We start from the raw sequence: 25,504 nt of genomic DNA, 5'->3' as shown, positions 1-25,504 counted from the left end.
AACTTATGATTATGGTTTCTTTTGAACAAACATAGAAATTGACCCTCCCACATTTAAAACTTAAAATTATGTTTGTCTTATCTGAGTTCCTGTCTTTGGAAACCAGTCATCAGTTCTACCAGATAATATCAAGGGACTGAAAGTCCCAATTTTAGTTGGTCAGGGTGATGGATTTGAGACTGATCTCCTACTCTCCTCAGCTGCAGCACCTGAATAAAGATTTTTTACCTGCCTGTATTCTTCATCTCAATGATGGTGAAGTGATCATTAAACTTAGACTGAATCCCTGGTGTACTGATAAGATTTGTGAAAATATTTTTAGAAGAGATTAGCATTTGAATTAGAAGAATGAGTAAATAAGATCACCCTCACCAATGTGGGTGGGCACCATTCAATCCTTTGATGGCCTAAACAGAATAAAAAGACAAAGGGTGAATTTCTATTCGTTCTCACTCTCAGGCCTTTGGACTTGGAATGAGATTTAAACTGTTGGCTCCCACAGTTCTCCAAACTTCAGGCTTGGACTGGAACTACACCTCTTGGCTTTCTTCCTCCAGCTTCCATAATCCTGTGAGCCAAACCCTAAGAATAAATGTTTTTCTATCCTATTGGTTCTTTTTCTCTGCAGAACTCAGACTTAATACAATCAGCGATTTAATATAACTATGAGAATAACAATTTTAAATTTGTTTTCACTTTGATTAATGAAGACAGGTTTTTTTTTTTCCTTGTTATTGTTTTACTTTGTTAAAGATGTGAAAAGTCAAAATGGAGTCACTTCTGTTAAAAACAAAGCCAGGCATGGTGGCTTACGTATGTAATTACAAATCTTTGGGAGGCTGAAGTTGGAATATTGACTGAAGCCAGGAGTTTGAGACCAGCGTAGACAACAAAGTGAGACTTTGTCTCTAATAAAAAGTTTCGAAAAGTTAGCCTGGCATGGTGGCACATGCTTGTAGTCCAGCTATTTGGGAGGCTGAGATGGGAGGATCACTTGAGCCTAGCAGTTGGAGGCTGCAGTAAACATGGTCATAACTATGTATAGCCACAGACTTGAGCCTCAGTAACAGAGTAAGACCTGTCTCAAACAAAAACAAAAACAAAAACCAAAACCCAACCAAATAAGCAAACAGAACCTTAAAAAATGAAAATGAAGCCCAGGAAAGCCACGAATGGAAGATTCTCAGACACAATTGTCCACAACAAAAACTATCATGAAAAAAAAAAAATACAAAAATTCTGGGAAAACCACTATCTTGCACAAAGGCAATGTCAACCTTATACCAAAAAATAATTTGTCTGTGAGGACATCTGCTCAGAAACTGCCTCTTCAACTTTTGACTGATTTGCTATTAATTCTTGTAGGCAGGGAAAATCTCAAAACAATTATATAATCATTCTTGGTTTTTCCTCTAAAAACATTTGTCTTTTATTACCTCCCTGAAATGCACATAATGTACTATGGCACCTGCAATCTAATTTCAATGCCCTTTCTCAAATAAATAACATCCTTTTATAGAGAGTCTCTTTTTGTTATTTACAATGACAATTTTGTTCTTTTCAATCAGTTTCGGCATCCAACAGATTCTATATGTTTTTATAGCTAAAATGTATAACAAAAATATAAATGTCCATTTATAAGTAAATGCAAATGATTTCATTCTAAATAATTTGCCTTATCTGGCTATGTAAACAAATGTAAATGCTCAGAAATAATAAAGCCTTAATTTTTTACTTAAAATATATACAATTTGTTAGAGAATAAAGCTCAGAGAAAATGGACTTCAGACATAAGAGCATCAAAAATTAATTATAATATTATATAACTTACAAGATAATTTAAAAAAATTCTAGTTGTTATTATTTGTCTTATATTATTTAACTTAGCAATTGGCCTAAATTGGTCTTAATTTAAGTGGTGGGACATGTGTTACAATTAAGGATTCACCTTTATATTTTACATTAGCAGATATGCACAGTTTTGAGTTGAAACATTTGTGTATGTACAAAAAACCTTAAAAAATGTATGCTCAGAAGTGACATCATTTTTCCCTCACACCCTACACTACTGAGCATAACTATTTAACTACATTAAATAGTTACATCTGTGCTGAATTCTGTGTTGGTGACCTGATAGGAGTCTTCATAGAGAATTTAATGTCCATGTTGGGCTCTCCGCTTTACTTTCAGCTATTAGAAGTCAAAATTCCTCCAGTGTTGGTCATATATCATTTGTTCTTGACGGAATTACAGGCTTAATATGTATTAAACAGGAACGGCTTAGAAGAATACCCTCTACTCCTGTCATTTGATAATGTTTGTATATTTTACCTTATTACCATATAGGGTTCATATAATGGTCTGTATAATTTTGACATTCAAATGAGGAAGTAAAGGTTTACTTGTTCAAGTTAAAGCAACTAGTTGTCTCATAGAGCTTGGAAAAAATAAAAAAACTATAAATACATAAGGAAACACACACACATACATATATACACATAATTTGTTATATACAAATTTTAAATGAGTATATACAGAGAAGTTTTTCACCTAAATTCATATATTTCCTTCTAAATCACCATGTAATTTGACAACTTCTCCCAATGTGTATGACCAAAGTTGTTTTGCAAAACATTGGGTTAAATGATTATGTGTGCTATTTTATCATTGCAACAGCTTTTACTTCAATTCTATTATTGTTCCTAATTTGCTGATGAGAAAACTAAACTTCATATCAGTAAAATAACTTACAGGGGATACAGAGATAGAGTCATGCACTAGCTCTATCTTACTTTTTGACTAACTTCATGCTTTATGCATTATGAAATATTTTAAAACATGAAAATAATCTGCTTCGGGGTATACATATTAGCCCCACTCACAAATTTTTGCTTAAAGTTATAATAAACCTAATCTTTTAGTTTATCCCTTTTTATCATCACTTTTTGCATCATAGTTTTACACTGAGAAAATTAAAGGAAAATGTGTTTTAATTAGTTTAACATAAGGGTTTGATTTGCCACTTATCCTTGCATATTGTGAGTGAGAGAAGACGGTAACTATTAAACCACTCCTATGAATAAAAGGCTCTTAAGAAAGGAAAAGTTTAATCCCAAACCTTATATACATGTAGGATAACCACATATCTTCAAAATGTTGTTTACTTCAAACATCTGGCACCACTAATCCTGACAAATGAAACACTGCAAAGAGCTTCTCAACTGTCATAATTTTAAACACAATAAAACAAAGTATATAAAGTAATCATGGGATCAATCAAATGTTATTATTTTAAGTTCCAGAAGCCCAGGTCTTAAGTTCTGGGTGTTCAGAACATGGGGACTTTTTTTTTTTTTTTAAACAAAACATGTTATAACCTGGTCTCCAGCGGACCGCTTCACTCAGCTGTGAAAGAAAAAGAAATGCTTGAGATATTTGAATACAGAGTTGCTTGAAAATAGCCCAATAAATCATTGAAAAAGTTCCAGCAACCAAAGAGGTGGATTATAATTAAATTAATTAACCCATTAATTAATCTATTAAATAAGTAAATATATTTCAATTAGAGATAAATTTTAAAGGACATATCACATTTCATAGTAGATAACAATTCATCTAATCTAATAAAAATATTGGTGTAACAGGATTAAAATTGTATTGGAGAAGTTATTTTAAGAACACTAATAAAGAACTTAATGAAAATGAAATTCCATAACTTAATTGAAATCCTTTCTATGAACCAGTTTTTGACCTATTGTATTCATTTTAGTTCCTTGATTCAGTTAAAATTACTGAAGTAATTTCTTCCTAGAAAACAGGTTTAATGTAAGAATATGAAGTATGTAAATAGAAGTAGCATATACCTGTAATATCTATGCAGAAAATATCCTCGGTTTTTTAGAAAATGATTAACTCACAATTAAATCTTACAGATCAGAATTGCTTTGATGTACAAGAAAACTTCAAAACTACTTTATCATTTAAATGTTATTGTAGGTAATCCAATAGCTAGATGAGTTTTTATATTTCTTTACCTTTTTAAAACACTTCTCTCCTCTAGTCTACCCCATTTGTTAAACTCATGCTTTGGGAGGAGTGTTTGGTTTTTTAAAAAATTTATTCAAAATCTTATTGTTAATTGACAAACAATAATTGTGAAACAGCCAGGCAGCTCAAATACCACATGATTTGACTCATATACAGAATCTAAAAAGTCAAATTTATAGAAGTAGAGTAAAATGGTGGTTGCCAGAGTCTGGGGTTTGGGGTGTGGAATGCGGAAATGTTTACCAATGGGTAAAAGGTTTCAGTTAGAACAGAGCAATGTGTAACAGATCTGTTACATTTTACTTTATTTTAGTAACGTACTTAAAATATCATAACTTTAGGGCAATGAACACATCCTATTTAATGTTATTAACTAAAATATGTAGCATAGGCGTTCAGCATATAGTAGACATCCTCTGATTAATGAATGGGTTCAAGCAAACTTTATAAGGTATTTTATTGCTGACAGCTGTTTCAGTGTACCAGTAATCTAAAAACTGCACAAGCACACATGTGCATGCATACACACAACACACACACACACACATACTAATTTAATCTGTATAACAATGTTATATTCCAGTATATTTCTGTTCAGTGATTATTTCCATATTCCAGAGGAAAAAACAAAGGCACGTAAAGAATATGTAACTTTCCCATAGTCATGCTGCTAAGAAACAACTGTTACTGGATATTTTGACAAAATCAAGATGCTGATGCAGTGTTTTTGATATCTAATTTGTTTGTATCTTAATATGTCTGTACATAGCTAATTAAAATAAATACATCCATTCTATGTCCTGTGTTTACTTGGTAGAAAACACATAATAAGAACACGAACCAAGAAGAAAAATTGTATTGCTGTACATTTGTAGGTAATTTATATATATATCCCTTTCTACTTATTTCTATTTAGGCTTTGAAATGGTTTGGGGGTTAAAGAGACTTGGTGTCTGATCCTGACTTGATTATTTATTAATTGTATAGTCTTTAGCAAGTAGCTGCACTTCTCTGAATACCTAATTTTAAATTGTTTCATAAAATAATTTAATGTACATGATATAATTTAATGTATATTATATATGTAATTATATAAAATAGATAATATATGCACATAGATATTATATATCATATGTACATATGTATATATGTAAATATATGTAATATTTTTAAATGTTATAATCACATATAAAAATGTTTTGTGATAAAATGAATGAAAATTAAAAAACCTATAACTCCTATTTTCCTAATAGAATTAAAGAAGCATTTTCTGTTCTCCAGAAAATACTGCCTTGATATGCTAGGAAGAGAAGCAATATATTTAAGAATCATTAATCTCAATTAGCTTTATTTTCTACCAGAAAGTTGTTCAAATGACCTCACCTATGCAAATGATGCCTAATTATTCCCATTAAAGGATCTAATTTCAATTATCTGATATCTTGGAGTTCAGCCAGTGTGTTTTGTCCCAAATATTTCAAACCTTCAGGAACTCATTTAACGTGTCTTTTAACAAAGTGCCCCTTATGGCACCCAGAATTTATAGAATTGGTGATATAACTTAATTTGTAATTTACTGTGTTTTGCCTTATCAACATATCTTAATTATGGCTTCAGTTTCAGCTACATTGATATAATCGGAGGTCTTGCCTAAAGGAGCAGCAAAACTTCACTTTAAAACTGGAATATACTGAAATGAAAATAATGAACATGACTGTCTCTAATATGATTTGGCTGTTACCCCACCCAAATCTCATCTTGAACTGTAGCTCCCACAATCCCCATGTGTTGTGGGAGGGACCTGATGGGAAGTAATTGAATTATGGGGGCATGCTGTTCTCATGACAGTGAATAAGTCTCACAAGATCTGATGGTTTTGTAAGGGGCAGTTCCCCTGCATACACTCTCTTGCCTGCTGCCATGTAAGATGTACCTTTGTTCCTCCTTCACCTTCTGCCATGATTGTGAGGCCTCCCCAGCCATGTGGAACTGTGAGTATATTAAACTTCTTTAAACCTTTTTCTTTATCAATTACCCAGTAGTGGGTATGTCTTTATTAACAGTATGAGAAGGGACTAATACAGTCTTATAAAATAAAATAAAGATATAGAATTTACAAATCCAATCATATTTAATGGTTCCGGCATATTGCTGATCCTCAGCATCAGCACTTAACACCATGGTCTGAGCTAGGGACAAGCATTGAAGTCTTAAAAATGTATACCAGTTGTGTAGATGTTTTTAGATTTTGGACATATATGTGTTTGTGTGCATGTGCCTGTGCATGTGCCTGTGTGTGTGTGTGTGTGTGTGTGTGTGTGTGCGTGTAGAGGACAGATAACAAAATAAAGTTCCTATGTGCCAACAACAGACATTCATGATTTTACATGCACCTTTATTAGGTATTAGCAGTATAAATATTATGTTAACTTCAGTTTTGTCATATTTGTACGTGAGACAATAGTAGGGCCTGTTATTCAATCAGAATTAAGTGCAGTGCTTTATAAAAATGTTTAGCACAATATTTCGTACAGGAATCATTTAAATAACATACCATGATTACTGTTGTTTATCATCCTTCTAAAGATCAGTTAGTGCTGGCTGGGCTCACTTTGAGAGGCCAAGACAGGCGGATCACCAGGTTAGGAAATCAAGACCATCAAGTAACATGGTGAAACCCCATCTCTACTAAAAATACAAAAAATTAGCTGGGCATGGTGGCAGGTGCCTGTGATTTCAGCTACTCAGAAGGCTGAGGCAGGAGAATTGCTTGAACCAGGGAACAGAGGTTGCAGTGAACCTAGATTGTGCCACTGCAGTCCAGCCTGGTGACAGAGTGAGACTCCGTCTCAAAAAACAAAAAAGAGTTCATCAAATACAAGCACATAAAATATATCAACTTCTTTAGGACCACTTGATGCCCTTAAGGTCTCAAATTTTAAAAAAGACTGCTGAAAATAAACAAACAACTCTCAATTCCTTTAAGCAAAGGTTTTGGCACTGGTTGTGTAAAATATAGACAATTATAATGTTGCCAATCCAATAGATAATATTGCATAAAAATATTGTGCCTCCTTGGCATATTTCTTCTAAATCTAAGAACTGCTCAAAGATTGTATAGTCGATGCCAAAATACTTTGTAATCAGCTTTGATTTCACTTTTCTAAAAATAATGCTGTTACTGAGAATAGTAACAATGAAATGGGATTCAGAAGAAGTTGTGTCTTGCTGGATAAAAGATTACAACTAAAAGCTCTTAAATCTCTGCAATGAATTTCATGTATTTGGGTTCTCAATTTATACTTTCCTTTAGAAAACACATAGTAAAACTTTATTTTTCTTTTAACAAGAAAATAAATCTCATCATGTCTTACTGTCATTTTGTAGCTTACTGTGACAGGCAGAAGAATATCCAAACAAAGATGTCTATTCTCTAATCCTCACAACCTCTGAGTGGGTTACACTACCCAAGAAAATTTGCGGATGTAATTGATATGCCTAGTGTTCCATTACTGGAATGGTAAGCATATGGGAGTTATTTATATCCTACTGTTCAAGGCCATTGCCAAGGTCTGATTTTTCACTCATGCAAAAACTCAAAAAAATTGCAACCTCAGGCATAAATGGGTTAAGGTTGTGTACCCATGTGCAGGGAAATTATCCTGGTGGGTCCAATCTAATACTAGGAGCCTTTAAAAACCCAAGATCTTTCTTTAACTCAAACCAGAGAAGCAGGGAGTAAGAAGGAAGATCAGAGAGATATGAAGCATGTGAAGGACTTGACCCATGCTGCTGGCTTTGACAATGGAGGAAGATAAACATAAGCCATGGAATGTGGGTAGCATCTAACAGCTTTGAACGCTCTCTTAGCCAACAGCCAGCAAATGGAAGCTTTATTCTTACAATAATGTGAACTGAAGTCTGCCAACCACCTAAATAAATTTGAAAGGGATTCATCCCCAGAGCATGCAAAAAGAAGCATAGCCATAGTGAAGAAGTATAGCCATAGTGACACCTTAACCTAGAGAACCAGAAAAGTTATGCTGTGCCCAGACTTCTGACCTACACAACATGAGACAATAACGGATGTTAGTTTAAACTGCTGAATTTGTGGTTATTTGGCATGGCAATAATAGGAAATGCATACATTTATTTTATTTCCTTCTTTTCTGCATCCATGATGCTAATATTTATGAGAATTTGGCAGGACAATAGAGTTTTCTATTTCCATTTTATTTACTTGTTTATTTTTTATTATTTTTTTGAGATAAGGTGTATTATTTCACTTCACACTGCTATAACAAATACAATCATGGCAGAAGGTGCAAAGAAACAAGTATGTCCTTCACAAGGTGGCAGCAAAAGGGAGAAGAATCCTTCATGAAACCATCAGATCTCGCGAGAACTCACTATCATCAGAACAGCATGCGGGAAATTGTCCCAATTATCCAATCACTCAGCACCAGGTCCCTCTCTCAACATATAGGATTACAGTTTGAGATGAGATTTGGGTTGGGGACAGAGTCAAGCCATATCACAGGGTCTTGTTGTATTGCCTAGCCTGGAGTGCAGTGGTATGGTAATGGCTCACTGTAACCTCAGCCTTTGGGGCTCAAGCAGTCTTCCCACATCAGCCTCCTGAATAGCTGGGACTAGACTTGCCTGCCACCACACCAAGCTATTAAAAAAAAAAATTGCAGAGATAGAGTCTCACCACATTGCCCTAGCTGGTTTTGAACTTTAGGCTCAAGCGATCCTTCTGCCTCAGCCTCCCAAAATGTTGGGATTACAGGAATGAGCCACCACATCCAGCCCATTTCCATTTTATAACTGCCCTATTTTGCTTGGTTTCTGTAAATTGTTTTTTTCATTTTAATAAATACTTCATGTTTGCCACAGATATTTATTAATTATATTTACAATATTTGGGGCTAATTAACTCTGTCAGAAATAGCATGGATCAAATCTCTGTTAGAAAACTTTTGCTTCATAGAAGCACTTATTTCTAAGATTAGTGTCTGCAGCCTAAATGTGGCAGACATTTAGTGGCTCCCATGTTCCAAATTTTTGGTATTCGTGTCCTTATATGATCCTCTTCTTTTGATTGAAATGAGACTGTAGCTTCTTTATAAAAAAATATAATATGATAAAGGTGAAGGACTATATTTAATTATATTACATATCAGACATAACCACAGTCCCAGCCAGGACCTAGATTATAGTTTTATAAAAACCTCAGGAAAATAAAGAGCTAAGCTATGATCAAATTCCTGAGCCACAGAAACTGACTTGATAAATGTGTATTGATTTAAACTAAGGTTGTAATACAGCAACAGATAGCTAATATAACAAGTTTACTTTAATTAGAAATAATGTCGGAAATCCTCCTGCTGCTACTCCAAAGAGCTCAGAAGGTGAGGACCAATAGAGATATTCATTAAGACAATTAAGTAGTTCCATCACGAATTTCCAAATCCACAGAGACAGTAGTCAAATTTTCCAAATGTAATGAATGAATATGGTATATTTTCATTTTCTTGGCAGCTGAGATGTACATTATTTTTCATTGTATAAGGTTTTGTTTAGTATATGCTTTCAATGTCAGCAAGTTTTAAGGGAGCCTCCAGGGCCCCTTGCGTAGGTTTACCTAGAGGTTTTACAAAGCATATCAAAGCTATCCTGCTAAATAATTCACAGAACAGGATGAGTGGGTCTAAAGACTACTTGGAGGAAGAAACAGACCTAAAGACAGGAACTAGAAAGGCCTTAAGATAAAAATATTTAACGAAAGAATTTTAAATAAAATTCTGTGTGTTTTCTATGGCCTCACAAATATTCAATAAGTCCTTCAAAATTAAAGATAAGCTACCTAAGTGTAATTCGAAATAATTTTTGAAGTCATTGAAGATCCTCATTTTATATCAAGGACGCCCTGGGGCTTACATATAATTAGTCCATAGTGGGATTACATTTTATTTTTTTGGTTAACATGATGATTAATAACTAATGATTTATTTCTATTTATGTATTTATTTTAATTTTTAAGTTCCAGAGTACATGTGCAGAATGTGCAGGTTTGTTACATAGGTAAGCATGTGTCATGGTGGTTTGCTGCACCTGTCAACCCCATCACCTAAGTATTTAGCCCAACATGTGAGGTATCTCTAGTACAGCAGAAATATATTTAGAATAGAAAGACCAGCTCTTGAGAGATAACCTTGCCATTTAATAGGTTTAGTTCAAATTATGTATCTGTGAGTCTTAGTTTATTAATATATAGAAATGGACTCACAATATTTTCTTTATTACATTATTATAAAGACAAGGTAAAATAACAGTAAAACGAACACATAAAAATAACATTATGATTAGCATCATTAATTTACATACATCTCAATTATTAATATCATTCTCAGCTAAAGTGATTTTATTTTGAATTTAAAACTTTTAATAACAAACGCTTCACCTGGAGGGCTGTCCCAAGACATTATAAAATAGTAAATTGTTAAATTAAGAAAATGTTTTGTTATTTATCATTAGTTAACTGGTAAAATCAACTTGCAAAACAGTGAAGTATCATTTGCCATCACACATGCTAAAAGTAAAAAATATAATTAAAAAGTACTGAATTTATATCCAAAAGAAAAGTCAAAATTTCAAATCAACCAGAGAGGAGAAGGGGAATTTTAGTCATTGTTATTACTTTGAAATAAAAGATTATTTTGTGCATAGGAAAAAAGTCAGGATTTGAAGTACAAACGGAAACAAAAAGAAAGATATCCTCACTCTTTTGTTACCCTTTGCAAGGTATTATAATGGGATTCTCTGTTTTTAGACACCCTTAGAACAATGTTACCATGCAGAAAAATAATAGAGAGTAAATAAACATCAGTTATTGAGAAAACATTATGTCAGGCCCTGGATATGTATGCTGACAATTAATCTTTACAACATTATAGTAGGCACTGAAAATATAGCTGAAAATATACATCAATTCCCCAAGAAGCTCACATTCTAGTGGGAGAAGGCACATATAGCATATCACCTTGTGATATGCCACCACCTTGTTATATGCTATATGTGACTGCTCCCAATAGAAATGGCCAGTGGCCCAAATTTATCACCAAGATAATATGCTATATATGTGCTTGGAAGGACATAAAACAAGCAAAGGAGGCAAGAGGTGAAGTAAGGTATCATAAGAACTTAGAATTTGATCAAATTTTTGATGGAGTAGAAGAATTGATAGATACTTTTATTCTGGGAGAAATATTTTCCAGATGAAAAATAGGTAAAATACAAGCACTTTCCCTCCAGACAACTATATGGCAACTGGATACAATCATTTCAATAGATGCAGCAAAACTATTGAAAAATTTCAGCATACATTCATGATTTAAAAAAACAAAAAACAAACCCCAAACCAAAAAACATCACTCAGCAAACTGGAAACAAACAACTATTTTTTTTTTTTAACTTTTATACAGAATATGTTAGAGGTTGTGGGTGGTAACACAAATGCTAACATCTCACTATATAGTTACTGACTACAAATATTTTCCCCCTATAATCAGGAAAAAGGCAAAAACAGTCATTTTCCTGTTTTCATTCAATGTGTTCTGAATTTCCTGCACTTTGCAATAAAGCAAAAAATTGTAAATGACATGAAATTTGCAAATTATAGTAAGGGAAAGCAAAAATATGTTTGCCACAATTGTGGCAAACGACTGGACAGTTTACTTGATCAAGAGTAGGAAAGAACTTTTGGAGTGATAAAAATGTTTCCTATGTTGATTATGGTAGTGTACGCATTTGGGAAAAGTCATCAAATTGTACGCCTAAGCATGGTAAATTTCATTGCATGTAAATTATACTTTATCATAGCTAATTAAAAACGTAAAATTTTTCTCAACATCTTTCGCCAAAATAGAAACACAAAGTTTAATCACAGTATCTAGTTCTGGCTAATAATGTTAATTACTTTTTATTTTTATTTCTAATCCTAGCTATATTTATCAATAAGTACTAAAATTACTTAGAATAGTGAATGGTAAAGGAGAATAAAATTGGTTTATATCTAATATATAGAAGATATATATAATATTACATATATCATATCTTCTATAATATATAATATATATCATTCAATAATATTCAATGTATATGATTAAGAGGAAATTGGAGATATCTACACATCTATATCTATATCTATACCTAATATGATTAAGAGGAAATTGGATCCAATTTCCTCTTAAAGGAATTTTCCTCTTATATATAGATATGGACATATGTATGTCCAATTTCCTCTTAATCATGAGGTATTCATTATGATTATGATGCACACAGCTAATTTAGTTATTTTGTGGTTATATAATATGCAGTTCAGGACGAACAGTTTGGGCTGCATGATTATTTGGTATCTCAGGTTTAAGTAAGAAGCTATTATGGAAAATAATAAAGGTGACATTTAGAAGACAGTGTGATTTCAGTAAAAGCTCTCTTGGTTTTTATACTCACTTCTATTATTGAGGGGTGTCAAAAGTTTTATACAGAATTCCTATCTGCAGAGAACATTTATGCATCATTAAAAAGGGAAACTCTAGACTAGCTCCAATTTTTTATTTATTTGTGTGTTTTTATAGTAGACAACTTTAAAGATTGCACAGTAAATGAGTTTTAACAGAGTCAGCAAACCATGACCCATAAGCTGGCCATCTGTTCTTGTTAATAAAGTTTTATTGTAATATATCCATGTCCATTTGTTTATGTATTGTTTATGACTGCTTACACACTACAATGGCAGAGATGAGTAGTGCTGACAGAGACTGTATGCCAACAGGTTTAAAATATTTTCTCTCTGCTTAACAAAAAAACAATTTTTTGACCCCTGAGTTAGACCAAGGTAAAATGTGGTATATAATCCCTTCAAAGAGGACTATTATGTGATGTATCTCTAAGTATTTGGTGAAGAAATGCTCTTTTTTTCTTTTTTTTTTTTTTTTTTCTTTGGAGAGGCTATTTCAACATTCCCAATTACTAGATCCTGTGAAATTTTACCCCATGGGGTCATATTTTTACATGGCTAATGATAAATACAGAAGCCAATTAAGAGGCAGAGATTGTACGACTGGATAAAGAAACAAGAGCCAACTGCATGCCATCAAAAGGAGACACACTTCAGCTTCAAAGATATAAATAAATTCAAAGTACAAAAATGAACAAATAAAAAGGATTTATCTTGCAAACAACCAACAGGTTGAAGTAGCTGTATTAATATCAAATAATACTGACTTTAAGATAAAACATGATTAGAGATGAAGGACATTTATGATGATAAAAGAGGCAATCCATCAAACAGGTATAATAATTGCAAGTATATATTAACCTACCAAAACAGATGAAACAAAAACTGACAGAAATGGATGGAAAATGGACAATTCTATAATAAGAGTGAGAGATTTAAATGTCTTGCTTCCAAAAATGAATAAAAAATGTAAAAATCAAGAGGAAATTGAAGAGTTGAATATCTCTATAAACCAACTAGACCTAACATACAGCAGCATAACACTACACCCATCAACAGCAGAACATATGCACTTCTAAAGAGCAAATGGAACATTTGTCAGTAAAAGCCATATGCTAAAACATAAAACAAACCTCAATAAATTTAAAAAGAAACAATACAATATATTCTATGACCACAAAGGAATAAAATTAGAAATCAATAACAGAAATAAATTTGGAAAACTGACAAATATGGACAAATTAAACAACACAGTCCTGAATACCACTGGGTCAAATAAGAAATCAAAAGAACAATTAAAATATATTCTGAGAGGAAGGAAACTGAAGATACAATACACTAAAACTTACGGTATGCATCTATTAGCAATACCGAGAGGTAAATTCATACTGGTAAATATTCATAGAGGTAAAAGCTTATTTTTATTTATTTAATTAATTAATTTTTATTTCAATAGCTTTTGGGCTACAGGTGTTTTTTTGTTGTATGCATGAATTATTTAGCAGTAAGTTCTGAGATTTTAGTGCACCTGTCACCCAAGCAGTGTACATTGTATCTAACGTAGTTTTTATATTTAGCCCCCTCCCACCCTACTTATGAATCTCAAAAGTCCATTATATCATTCTGTATGCCTCTGCATACTCATAGCTTAGCTTTCACTTGTGAGAACATAGCTTTTGGTTTTTCACTCCTTTGTTATTTCACTTAGAATAATGACTTCCAGCTCCAACCAACTTGTTGCAAAAGACATTATTTCAATCCTTTTAATGGCTGAGTAGTATTCCACTGTGTATATATACCACATTTTCTTTATCTACTCATTAGTCAAAGGGTACTTCAGTTGGTTCTACATTTTTGCAATTGTGAATTGTGCTGCTATAAAAATATGCGTGCAAATGTCTTTTTTCATATAATGACTTCATTTCCTTTGAGTAGACACCCAGTAGTGGCATTGCTAGATTCATCCCACTACTGGGTATCTAACCAAAGAAAAAGAAAGTCCACTTACAGCTCTTTAAGGAATCTCCAAACTGTTTTCCATAGAGGTTGTATTACACTAATTTACATTCCCACCAGCAGTGTATAAACATTCCGTTTTCCCTGCATCCACACCAAAATCTGTTGTTTTTAGACTTCTTATAATGGCCATTATTGCAGGAGTAAAGTAGTATCTCACTGTGGTTTTAATTTTTATTTCTCTGATAATTAGTAGTAACGAAAGTTTACTTCATATGTTTGTTGGCTATTTGCATATCTTTTGAGAAATGACTATTCATGTCCTTTGCTGACTTTTTAATGGTATTGTTTTTGTTTTTTCTTGCCGATTCATTTGAGTTCCTTATAGATACTAGATATTGGTCTTTGTAAAATGCATAGTTGGGGAATATTCTCTCCCATTACATGGTTTGTCTGTTTGCTGATTATTTCTTTTGCTGTACAGAAGCTTTTTATTTTAATTAGGTCCCATTTATTTATTTTTGTTTTATAATTTTGGCAGCTGGTGCCAGGGAGAAGCCGTTTTCTGATGGTCCACACCTGTTGCACTAAAATGTTAATTGAATGAAGGTGCCAGGAAGAAGCAACTTCCTCGGCATGCGCATTAGAAGACAAAACGGTGAAGTATGAGCATATGGGGACACACCACAGGAAAAGGAAAGAAAGCCTCAGATGGGCATGCATGCAACTTCCTAAACACACTGTACATGCTCACCTTCCAAGGAGAAGGAGGACACTGCGCATGTGGGCAGCCCACCCTAATGAAGAATCGCGAAAGTGGTCAGCCTATAAAGTCCTAAAGTCCTTAGGACCAAGGTTAAACACCACACTTGACCTTCACGGGCCCTATTGGGTCTCTTCCAAGCATACTTTCATTTCTCTCCTGTTTTAAAGCCTCTTAAAATAAACTTTCACTCCTGTTCTGAAACTTGCCTTGGCATCTTTTTCTGCCTTATGACCCTCAGGTGAATTATTTCTTCCGAGGAGTCAAGCATTGAGGTTGCTGCAAACCATACAGATTCACCACTGTTGTTAACTCAGATACCTTCCACTGGTAACATGTTTGGTGCTGTGTGACTTGGATATTTGCCTCCAATAATACCACATCAGTGCTTATTTTGCGACTACCTGTTTTCAGAGATGGTTCAGGCTGGTTTGTTTTCTTTGTAATTAGAAATTTTTATCAGCAGGCTCTTCTCTTGTGGGGTAAACCTATGTATGTTAATATAGACCTGATTATTCTCTATGGGTCAGTCTAAAGAAAATTAGCATATCTTTCAAGATTCAAATTCTTTAATCATTTGTATAAGCAATAAAGTTGTTATATTTCCACTCTTAGATTCCTCAACTGATTACAGATTTGAAAGAAGCCTCCAAGAGTTGTTGGATAATTTTTAACAATTTAGCATGTGTTCTACTGGAGTTTCAGTCAGTCAGAGAAAATGGACTAGAAGATATATCTGAAGAGATAACAACCCCAAATTTTATGAAATTGCTGAAAGCTACCAGGGTCAAGATTTCATATATATGCATGTGAGTAGCCTATAGCACATCAAATTCTTTCCTAGAGATATTGACAAGACAACTGTGCAAAAGTATGACAAAATGTATATACAAGAATGCACATAGTAGCACTTTTAATAGTAAACAAACACTGAAAAACCTAAATGACCAACAGGAAAAGAATGAATGGTTAGATTGCTGTACATTCTTGCAATGGAACGATATACAACAACAAACAAAACTGTTGTGTGGAAGAAAGAATATCAGAAAACGGATCATAATATTTAGATATAATTTATGAAAAATAAATTTTCTGTGTTTAAAGTAAGTACAGGGTTCATTTCTCTGCAGAACAGGAGTGATTGACTAAACTTTTCTGTTTATGAATTACTAGTATTTTCCCAAAGTTTTAAGATAATTTTAATGTATAGGATTCTTAATAAAAATAATAGCAGGAAGAATGACTACAGATCAAATATGTACACATTCACACAATATTTACCCCATGTAATATTAACTATGAAATTTAGTCTCCTAAGAACTTAGTATACAGTAACTTGTTAATGTAATAGTTATAGTACGATGAAAAATAACAGCCCCTTTAGTCATGCATGTCAAATTAAAATATAATCCAATCTCATGCTTCTCGGAATACATTAATTTACAGTAAATGTTTCTTTAGTGCTTAGTATACATTTTGAATTAAACTATGCTTGTTATTTTCCAAAACAGTTGAGCTTTAAGAGAGGGAGTCAAAATAGACTTTGAGACTTAAGGCATTAATTAGATTTCAATATTTAAAAAGCTATGTTCATAATTTTAGCATCATCCCTGTAAACATTTAATTTTGTCTACAATATTATTTTCTTAAAATTTAAAGTGAACAAGAGTTTTACACATTATCTTCCTCAATCAACATATTTTGTAAATGAATAAATTTTAGTCATTCTATAGGGTATAGTTTTAAATTTCTGTGATCTTGATCATTTTTACAGGTACTAATTGGCAGTCCAGTAACACATTAATTTCCTTAATAATTAAGGTGATGTTCAGATATCTTATATTTTTCTACATTAATCTGTAAACATGATATATTTCGAGAAAAAAATGTCAATTTTATTAAAGATGGCAAATTTGTTGGCATAAAATTGTTTATAATTTTTATTATCCATAGTTTCTCCAGAATTATTGATGATTACTCTCCCATTTTTGAATGGGTGATTTGTGTTTATTCTCTTTTTTACATGATCACCTAAGCTAGATTTTATTGATTTTGTGGATCTATCAAAATATAAGCTTCTGAAGTTGCTAATTTTTTCTGTTGTCTTATATTTTAATATCATTAAATCTCTGCTCTTATTTTAATTGCATTGCTTTCTATACTTTATTTCGCACTTACTTTTCTAGCTTAAAAAGGTTGAAACTTATATTCTTGGTTCAGATTTTTTTTAGTTCCTAATATAAGTATATAGAGCTATAATTCCTGTTCCTAGAACACATTAAATTTATCTTACAAATTTTACATGTATTTTTACCATTGAGTTAATTTTTTAAAATTCTCATTATATTTTTACCTTCATAAATTATTTAAAATATCTTCTGTAATTTACAGTTTTCCTAGATATTAATTATTTCTAATTTAATTTCATTTGGGTTTGATAATTTTTTATATATTGACCTTTTTTGTAGTCTAGCATTTCCTCAATGACTGTACATGTACACTTGAAAGAAGTGTGTATTCTGTCATAGTTATATGCAGTTTTTTATAAATATTATTAGATCAAGGTGGCTGATAGTATTTGTCTTACTAAGGTTAGCCTGCTGTAACTCAGTACAGGCTGGGTGTCTTAAACAATAGAAATTTATTTCTCACTGGTTTGGAGGCTGGCAAATCTGACACATAAGTGCCATGGTGGGTTCTGGTAAAAGCACACTGCCTGGTTTGCAGATAATGGTACTGTCATTGTATCTTCATGTGGTGGAGAGCAGAGAGCATTTCTCCCATGCTTCTCCTAGTAGGGAATGAATCTCATTCATGAGGGCTCCACCTGCATGACCTAATGACATCCCAAAGGTCTCACCTCCAAATGCCATCACACTGGGAATTTGGGTATTAATATATAAATCTGGGAAGATGCAAAAATTCAGTCCATAGCAGCAGTGCTCACATCTTTTCTATCTCTACTAATTTTGCGTAGTTTTTCTTTCTTTCTTTTTTGTGAGATGAAGCCTTGCTCTTTCGCCCAGGCTGAAGTGCAGTGGCATGATCTTGGCTCACTATAACCTCCACTCTCTGGTTCAAACAATTTTCCTGTCTCAGCCTCTCACCCCACCCCAAGTAGCTGGGACTACCACTGCCTGCCACCATGCCTGGCTAATTTTTATATGTTTAGTAAAGGTTTCACTTTGTGGGCCAGGCTGGTCTTGAACTCCTGACCTCAGGTGGTCCACCTGTCTCAGCCTCCCAAAGTGCTGGGATTACAGGTGTGAGCCACCGTGACTAGCCTTAATTTTGTGTAGTTTTTCTATCAATTACTAAGAGGAGGTATTAATTACTTCTACCATGAATGCAAAACTATTTATTTTTCCCTTTAATTCTGTTAATTTTTTGCTTCATGTGTTTCAAATCTTGGTTGTTAGTGCATATACTTTCTCAATTAGCATGTATGTGTCCTCCTTACATGTTTTTATGTTTTTATTGCAAAATGTCCCTCTAGTTTTGGTAATGATTTTTATTTTTGTCTAGAATTTATTTTATTTTATCTTATATTAAAATACCACAGCAGGAAACTTGCCTTCAGTTCCAATGTATGAAGTGCTGGGAAGTCAATATATCTTTATTACTAAAAACAAAAACTAAACAAATTGTTAATCACTGACTTTTTACGGACCAGTTATAGAACCAAGATTTATGACAAATTGCCATCCTGAAATCTGAAGAGACAAGGAAATCCAGAGTCAGAACTTATCCAGAGGTGAAATATCTAGAAATATAAGCTTGTAGGAATACGTAAAAAGGTAATTTTGATGAATAGCAGGAGGCCACATGTGGACTAACATGAAAGTGAGAAACTCCTGGGAGATGTAATCTGAGGGGACCCCTACATTTTCATGGGCTTTATCTTCAGATATCTCATCAGGGTCTCATAGTAAAGAGCCAAGTAATATTTTCTCATGGGTCTGGAAGTTGAAAAGCAGCCACTGTAAACATGTCCAGAGTATTCTCCAAAGCAAATGTCTATTCACCAAGGAAAAATACTTTACTGCAGTCTTATTGTACCTGAGGGTAGGACAATTATCTCATTCCAACTTCAATTGTTTTTGTCTCAACCAAGGGGGGAAATAGAAACTTAAGAAACTTGTGAGGATTACATGCCAAGGTCACAGTTCTACTGAAAGTTCGAGATTTAATCATGAGATAATAGAACAGTTTCCCTTTCCCACATCTCTCCACTACACAAAGGAAGCTTCAGCACAACAGTGGATTGCAGCTGAATGAGCTACAAAACACAGATACTCTCTGAAGAGAGGTGTTTAAGGAGGCCTGAAGTCAACAAGGTAGACCAAAAAACAAAACAAAACAAAATAAAATAAAAATAATTTTCAAAAAGGACATTAGAGAAATTAAAAATCAAAGGCATGTAAATCTATAGCAAATAATAGAAATGGGCCAACTCTTAGACAAGTTAACATGAAACCACACAATGAAAGTCTGTTACCTGACTTTCAATTACCTACTACATCATTTGGGCTTTCAACAAAATATTATGGGTCATGCTAAAAGAAATAAAAAATAAAGTATGAATAGCTAAAACAAGCATAAGAACAAAACTCAGGTGACACAGATGTTGGAATTATTGTTACAGAATTTCTGCTCCTTAGTATGCTAAATCTGGGTTCTTGTGTCACAACCAAGGAAAACCTAGGCATGCAGACACAGTGAAGGGTAAGGGGAGCAGAATTTATTGAGGAAAAAAAGACCCAAAAACTCTCAGCAAAGCTAGAGGGATTCCTGCCAGCAGGCTCCCATCTCACAGAATGATTCCAGGCCACCACATAGGAACTGAAGAGACCAGGCTTCTCCTCCTGGCAAAAGACCAGAACTTCCCAAGGTCCGACCCAGTTCTCCCATTGCACAGGTGAGTTGGAGATTCTCCAGGGACACTCCCCTTTATCTGCCTCCTGCATCTGTCATTATCAAACAGAAAATTTATGTAATGATTACTAACATGTTAAGAGCTTTAATGTAAAAGAAAAAGTCATGCAAGAAAATATGGGTAATAAAAGCAGAGGTGGAAGTTCTAAGAATCAAAATAAAATAATAAAAATAACTCTAGCAGAAATGAAAAACACTTTTGATGGGATCATCACTAACACAACTGTGGAATCAATAAGTGAGCTTAAAGATAGATAAAAAGAAACTTCCCGAAACTGAAATGTAAAAAGGAAAAAAAAAATGAACGGAAAAGAACAATATATTTGAGAACTGGGAAACAATTGTAAAAGACATTATCATATGTGTAATTAGAACTCAAGAAAGGAAAGGTTAGGCCAGGTGTGGTGGCTCACGCCTGTAATCCCAGCACTTTGGGAAGCCGAAGCAGGCGGATTACCTGAGGTTGGGAGTTTGAGACCAGCCTGACCAACATGGAAAAACACTGTCTCTACTAAAAATACAAAATTAGCTGGGCATGGTGGCACATGCCTATAATCCCAGCTATTTGGAGGCAGGGGCAGGAGAATTGCTTTAACTTGAGAAGCAGAGGTTGCAATGAGCCAAGATTCCACCATTGCACTCTAGCCTCAGCAATAAGAACAGGACTCTGTCAAAAAAAGAAAAGAAAAAAAAGCATAATGGAATAGAAGTAAAATTTGAAGTAATATTATCTAAGGTTGCTTGAAAATTAATCTCAACTACACAACAAATGAAGGAAGCTTAGAGAACAACAAGCAGGATAAACACTAAAATGTCCACACCTACAAATGTCATATGCAAACTTCAGAAAACCAATAATAAACAGAATGTCTTGTCAGAACTCAGAAAACATCTAACTTGTAGAGTTGAAAGGTAAAAATTACAATGGACTTATCATCAGAAACCATACAAGCAAGAAGAAAAAATGAAAAAAATATTGAAAATGTTAAAAGAAAAACCTACCAGGCAAATATTCTGTATCCAGTAACATTATCTTTCAAAAATGAAGGAGAAACAAATACATTCTCAGATAATAAAAAATTTATAGCATTCAATTATTATCAACAGACCCATTATGCAAAAAATGTTTTAAAAAGTCTTTTATGGAGAAGAAAAATAATATAAATTAGCAACTCAGATCTACATAGAGAAGGAGAAATATAGAAGGTATACATGAGGGTCAAGTTTTAAAACTATTTTTGTTATTGATGCAAAAGATGTAATAATAGTAACAATGTATTGGGTGATGATAGCATATAGATAAATGGAATGAATAACAATAAATTATAACAGAGTAGAGAGATGAATTAGGTGTAAGTTGTCATAACCTACCCACACTACACATGAAATTTTATGTATTTTTAATTTATCTAAGATTAGTTTAAAATGCATATTAAAAACACTATGACAATTAAAGAAATATTTTAACAATAGTCAATTTCGTAAGAGATAAAATACAATTATATAAAATGCACAATCAGAATGTGAAAATATGCAAATAACATAAGAACTGGACTGATCCACGTGGTAATGAATTAGAGATGGAAACAAACTCATCTTTAGTTTAACATAGATACATATTATTGTATATAGAAATACTTATAGATATGCGTGTATTTATATTTACATAACATACATGTACATAAATATGGGTTGGTATTCCTATATACATTTCCTCACTCTGCCACTGAGTTTCTAGATCTGTTGGCAAGAAGCAATGACATCCAGTAGCAACTAGCACAGCTAGTGGTCAGATCATGTTTTCTAATGCTACTGTCCAGTAAAAGAAACCAGAGATCCGTGGAGAAATGGCTGATTCTAAGGCTGGGGCAGGATATACGGAGAAGCATTTTTTTTTAACACTACTAGAAAGTTGTGCTAAACAATAACAGAAACAACAATAAAATCACCACTGATGAGTGTATGTCAAAGGGACACAGGGTCCAATGGAAAAAACCCCTAATGGTTATACCTGTAATAATCTGAGTAACAAAATAAGTACAATGGTATTGTATTATAACTCAGAATGACATTAGTATATCTTATTCTAGGCCGATATAATCAAATTATATCAATATGTAAATGATTGAGAGAAAACAAATTTCCCATGCAGGAAAATTTAATTTGTATACATATGTTTACCTCAAGGAGTTGGATTGTAATCTCTCACTCCTTAAATGTATCCTGCATATAGTGACTTTCTCTGAAGGTGCACAGTATGGAGAGTACTGGGATGAAGAATGACTTTAGAGTGGATAAATCTAGCCAACAATCTTATCTCAGCCAAATAATTAAGGTAAACATAAACAGAGATAAGTAATGTTGAAGATATCTACCACTTTACCTCTACGGTGTTTCTCTTCAAACATTGTTTTTAAGTCTATTTGTCTCCGCTCATTTGTGCTTCTATAACAAAATCCAGAGACATGGTAATTTATAAAGAACAGAAGTGAATTTATTTCTCTCTGTCTTTCCTTTTTCTTTTCTTTTCTTTCTTTTTCTTGAGACAGTCTTGCTCTATGCCAGGCTAGAGTGCAGTGGTGCAATCTCGGCTCACTGCAACCTCCGACTCCCTGGTTCAAGCAATTCTCCTTCCTCAGCCTCCCAAGTAGCTGGGACAACAGGTGTGTACCACCACGCCCAGCTACTTTTTGTATTTTTAGTAGAGACGGTATCACCATGCTGGCCAGGATGGTCTCCACCTCCTAATCTCGTGATCCTCCAGCCTCAGCCTCCCAAAGTGCTGGGATAACAGGTGTGAGCCACCGTGCCTGGCCAAGAAGTGCATTTCTTATAGTTTTAGACATTGGGAAATCCATGATCAAGGTGTTGGCATTTTGATGTGTGATGAGAGCCTTTGAGTTACATCTTTACATGGCAAAAAAGATGAAAAGGACAAAGGAGATGAACTCTGTTTCCTCACATAACAGGAGAACAGAAGAGACTAATCCCACTCCTTCCAGCTCTTTTGTAAGGTCTCCTATCCTATACATGAGGGGTCTACATTTATGATATAATCACCTGATAAAGAACTCACCTCTGAATGAACGCTGTTACACTGGGAATTAATTTAAAGCACGTGAATTTTTAAAATTTTACTTTAAGCTCTGGGATACATGTACAGAACGTGCAGGTTTGTTACCTAGGTATACATGTGCCGACAGGCCCCAGTGTGTGATGGTCCCCTCCTTGTGTCCATATGTTCTCATGGTTCAACTCCCACTTATGAGTGAGAACAAGGCACACGAATTTTGAAGGACATTCAGACCATAACATTCCACCCATGGTCCCCGAAATTTACATCATTCTGGCATGCAAAATACATTAATTCCATCCCAATAGCCTTGAAAGTCTTAACTTGCTTTGGTATTAACTCAAAAATTTGATGTCCAGAGTGTCATTTAAATCAGATATGGGTCAGGCATAGCGGCTCACATCTGTAATCCTAGCTTTTACGAAGCCCAAGGCAGGAGGATTACTTGTCCAAGACCAGCTTTGGCAACACAGTGAAACCCATCTCCATAAAAAAACATATCAGATATGTGTGAGACTGAAGGTATGATTTATCTGAGATAAACTTCTCTTCAGATGTGAACAAGTTAACTCAAACAAGATAGACACTTTCAAAATACAATCGTGGATCAAGCAGAGGATAAATATTCCCATTCCCAAAAGGAGAGGTAGACAAGAAGAAAGCAGTAACAGGTAGCAAGTAAGATCAAAACTCAACAGGGCAAGTAACATCAAGCCTTAAGTTTTGAGAATAATCTTCTTTGACTCCATATTTTACCTTCCAGACACACTGGAGTGGGGGTTGGACCCTTAAGACCCTGGGCAGCCCTGCCTCCCTGACTTCAGTGGGTACATTCCATGTGACAGCATTCACAGGTTTAAGTCCAGCCCCTGCAGCTCTGCTAGGCTGGTGTTGTATGCGGGTGGCTGTATAGGTGTGGGGTCTTAGTAATGGCCCTGGCCCCATGACTCCATTAAGCATTGCCTTAAGGGGGCCTCTGTAGAGTGGCTCTGATCTCACAGCTCTGCTGGGCATTGCCTTAGTCAGGGATATAAACAATACCCCTGCCCCTGCAGCAGGTCTCAGTCTCAGCCCCAATACTCACAAAGAAATCCTTGAAAACTAGTTAGAGGAAAGTATGCCTCCACAGCTCTTGCACTGCATACCTGCAGAGGTAGTGGCATGTGAATGTTGGTGGAGCTTGCCATATGTGCCCATTGTGGGGTGGCCTGAGCTCCAGCCTAGTCCTCTTGAACCATAACTGGGGTGGTCAAGGAACACTGCAATCAGAATGTAGGGAGAAGAGAGTTAAGCTGGCACTGGGCAGCAAGCCCTGAGGTCCCAGGGATGACCTGGCCACTGGTGCTCTGGGTTTCTCTCTGCTAACTATTCTGTTCTTAAGGCCCTGGCAATCTGAGACTGTCATGGACATAGAAGCCTACAAGATCTCCAAAATGTGTTCAGAGTCATTGTCCCATTGTCCTGATGAATGGCTTCTGGCTTCCTTCTACACGTCCTGTTTTCCTTATCACGTAGTTTCTTGGCCCCACTCTTGGTTTTCTGTCCGAAACACACTTTTTATTCTTTACATAACAAGGTTGAGAATTTTTCGAAATCTTTTTATTCTTCTTTCCTCATGATATAAGTTTCAATCTCTATATTATTTATTTCTTTTCATATTTTTTATAAGCAGTAAAGAGAAGCCATGCAGCACCCTGAACATTTTGCTTTGAGATTTGTTAACAACAAATATTCTAGTTCAATGGTCTTAAATTATGCCTTTACAAATCCCTAGGGCATGGACAATTTAGCTAAGTTAAATGGCCTTCTCTCCAGTTTCCAAAAAGGATATTCCTTACTTCCACCTAGGGTCTCCTCAGAATGGCCTTTACTATCTGTATTTCTACCAACATTTTGTCCTTGGCCACTTCAGTAATCTCTAAGGCTGACGATTTCTCTACAACTCTCCTCTTCTTTGGATTGTTATCAGAACTGCCCTTACTCAACTGTTCAGGGTAATACCTGTTTTCCCAGCATTCACTTCAAAACTATTCCATCCTATATCCATTATGTGGTACTAATGATGCTTCTATAATTTCAGGCATGTTGTAGCAACATTCCCAGTTCTTGGTACCAATAGCTGTCTCAACCTATTTATACTGTTATAACAAAATCTGTGATCCTGTGTAATTTATAAAAAATGGAAATTTAATGGTTCTGGAGGGCA

This window comes from Cebus imitator, unplaced genomic scaffold, assembly GCF_001604975.1.
Source record: "Cebus imitator isolate Cc_AM_T3 unplaced genomic scaffold, Cebus_imitator-1.0 Scaffold182, whole genome shotgun sequence".
NCBI classification, from domain to species: Eukaryota; Metazoa; Chordata; class Mammalia; order Primates; family Cebidae; genus Cebus; species Cebus imitator.
Note: the sequence above shows the minus strand (reverse complement) of the source record.